The 3,067-nt window shown below is 40.8% G+C and overlaps 1 pseudogene; it reads left to right on the top strand.

Annotated features, from left to right (window-relative positions):
• Positions 1-1,954: 1,954 nt before the first annotated feature.
• Positions 1,955-2,255, top strand: LOC104873320 (annotated as a pseudogene).
• Positions 2,256-3,067: the final 812 nt, after the last annotated feature.

Below are 3,067 nucleotides of genomic sequence, written 5' to 3'. Positions count from 1 at the left end.
CGCCTGCAGACAAGTTTCTGTAAGCGAAGGCCAATGGTCCTGGTAAAGAACATGCCCAAGGTGAGCAACCCCCTTTCTGATCCCCTCTCTGTCTCTCTTAGACAGAAGATTTCTTTTTCTCAATAAATTTTTCCTACTCAAAACAAAAAAAAAAAAAGAAAAAAGAGCACCCCCAAAAGGCTGAAGTTAATGTTAGTTTAGGGGCAAGAATAGGCTCACATTTATGCTACTAATAATCCTCAATCATATTTTGGAATATTTGGGAGGTGACTATTAACCTTGGAGCTGTTTTGTGGGGAACTCAATGCTTTGAAGTCACATATGTGCTTAAATTACGGTCCAATGCTAAGTTTTCATTGACAATGATATGCTTGGTGGGAAAAACCAACACTGGCTAGAATATCCTAAAGGAGAAATGGAAGAAATTGACAGAGGTCCATGATCTAGGACAAGTCATGTCTAACTTTAGTGAAGAGAGACACACTGAGAAAAATATTTATTCATCATTTTTAATGCTCTGAAGTGTTCCTATTTCAGAAGGAAGGAAAAAAGATGGAAATTTGCCTGGACAGACAACAGAGCTTTGGAAAAAAAATGGATGAACGAATTATATAGACAGACAACTTGCTAGCGGGCAGAAATAGGAAACAGATGTGTGCTACCCCAGAGAGGCGATTATGTATGCTTTTCAGATGGAACCGGAGGGAGCTCAAGGAACATGGCTACAGTCTTGGAGTAGAAGCCAAGAAATACATTTATAGAGGACTCATGGTTCTCCTAGTGTACAGGAGTTTATAAATGGAGAATGTGATTTGCATGGGTGGTTCTCTAACTGTGAAGGCCCATATCTAAACAGAAGGATCACGTTTTAGAATAATGGAGTCTGACAAGTTCCAGGATCTTTAGTCAGCGAGCTGGTGACCCAGGACAGTGCAGTTCCAGGCTGGATGGTACTAGGCTAACCACTCCGGAGGAGCTGATGTTTCACTCTGAGTTAAAGTCAGGAGGAGTTCCTCCTTGCTCTTGTAGAGGTCAGTCTTGCTGTCTTATACAGGCCTTCAATTTATAGATGAGGCTCACTCAGGTTAGGGAGCTAATCTGCTTTACTGAGTTGACTGATGAGAATGTTATTCTTCTCCAGAAACACCTTTGTAGACATCCAGAAGGAATTTGACCAAATGTCTGGAAACCGTGAGCCTAGTCAAGTTCACGTGTAAAATTAACCATTACATCAGATTTCATCAATACAATAATTAGTTTGAATTTGAGCTCTACTTAACACAAAAAAGAATTTACCAATGTGGTAAAGATAGACATTACACTCGGATAAAGCCCATTGGAAATGCATGTCGGCATAACATTATAATATGAAACGAGGCATCTGTCTGTCTGTGAGAGGCTTTGGAACCCAGAATTAAATGAGATTCATCCCATAATTTATATCCCAAATCATCACAAAATCTGTGTAAAGACTAAGTTTGTTGACAAAACTGAGATAATACTCCTTTGATCCTAACTGAATATCATACCTATGTTGTCCCAGATTTGGCCAGTGAGAAATACTTTAAATTGTCTTTTGTGTACTTCTGACATACCCCTTCCATTTTTTAACACTTCCAAATTTGATTTTTGCCATTATAAGATGTTTCTGGCTCATCTTATACTTACCTTGCTCCAGCCCTGCAATCAGCCATTTCTTCAAAAGGCTTTGGTTAGAAACCAACTTTTATGTCCTAGGTATGTTACTTGCTACTGTTTGTTTTATTTTTTGGCTTCTGGACCTTCTTAACAGACAGAACTAGGAAACACAATAGCTGTATGAAGATCATTGCTTCAGAGAAATTCGAAAGAGGATGATAGGATGCAGAAAAACACATTAATAGAACCAAAGGGAGATATAGAAACCTGGACAGACCTGGCATCTTTGTAGCTCCGGAGCCAGAAGGGAGACATGATGGTTTACATCTTGAATGGACAAGTGTTGGACAGTTGGAGTCGGTTGCTGTGGACCATCACTAATGACTGATTTCTTCTGGGGAATAGCTGAGTTTATTGTTCTGTTTTTCAAAACTCTGCTCCAGAAAGATGTGAAAAAAGGAAGAGGCTACAGAAACTCATCTGATTCCAGGTATGGTGATGGAAGAGGGTCAGCAGAAAACCCTCCCCAGAGAATGGGGCTAATCAACTGTCTGCAAGGTCCCAGTCCTCCTCCATTGAGTGGATGGTGGGATGAGGAAGGTAAACATCTGCTGTAAGAAGCAGACAATTAGACATGCACATTCACAGTAGAAGGAAACCATCAAAAGGCGGAGCTCTGACCATGCTGGACAAAGAGATGCATGTGTATGTCTCTGTGGGAATTGCTCTGTGTTCTCACAGATGAATAAGGTCATGCCGGGACTTCTCTGCAGAGATATGGCCTGACTGATAATGAAGTTCTATAAATGCATATGTTTGTATCATTGTCATTTTTAATTAATGATATAACTTTAATAAATATTTTTAGGTTGCATACTGACCCTCCATCTTGATATAATTAAATCCAGAAGCTCTGACCCTGGGCTGTGTGTTTAGTAAAAAAACAATAGGACAGACAACTTTTTAATTGCCCTTCATATGTTGTCTAACCATCTCCCTACACATTGCACTGCAAATAACAGAATTGAGTGAACAAAAGTTTCTGGTTGTCACCCATTCCCCAGGTAGGCATAGCTAAGGAGGATCTGAAGTCCTGCTCCCAGGGTAACCTGCGTCCCTACACCTTGTCTGATTACACACTGCTTCCAAGGCTTAAATGTGAGTGTCACATGGGGGAGGGTCTCTGATATTCCTGCTTTTGTCTCTCTTTGTGACATACATGGACTCGTGCAAGTGTTCAATTAGAAAAGGAGTGATTCAGTGACTTACCACTCACTACTGGAGTAGCAAATACCAGAAACCCATCTAACAACAGAATCATTATCCACATTGCCTGAGGAAACCCCTTAGAGAGTGCACCCTCCACTCTGCTGTCTCTATCACCCCTGCCTGAACACATCTCCAGGAGAAAGCTGCTTCCTAAGAGGGC

Source organism: Fukomys damarensis, unplaced genomic scaffold (genome assembly GCF_012274545.1).
Source record: "Fukomys damarensis isolate Sample0158 unplaced genomic scaffold, DMR_v1.0_HiC HiC_scaffold_33, whole genome shotgun sequence".
Classification (NCBI taxonomy): Eukaryota; Metazoa; Chordata; class Mammalia; order Rodentia; family Bathyergidae; genus Fukomys; species Fukomys damarensis.
This window is presented reverse-complemented; position numbering and strand designations above follow the sequence as displayed.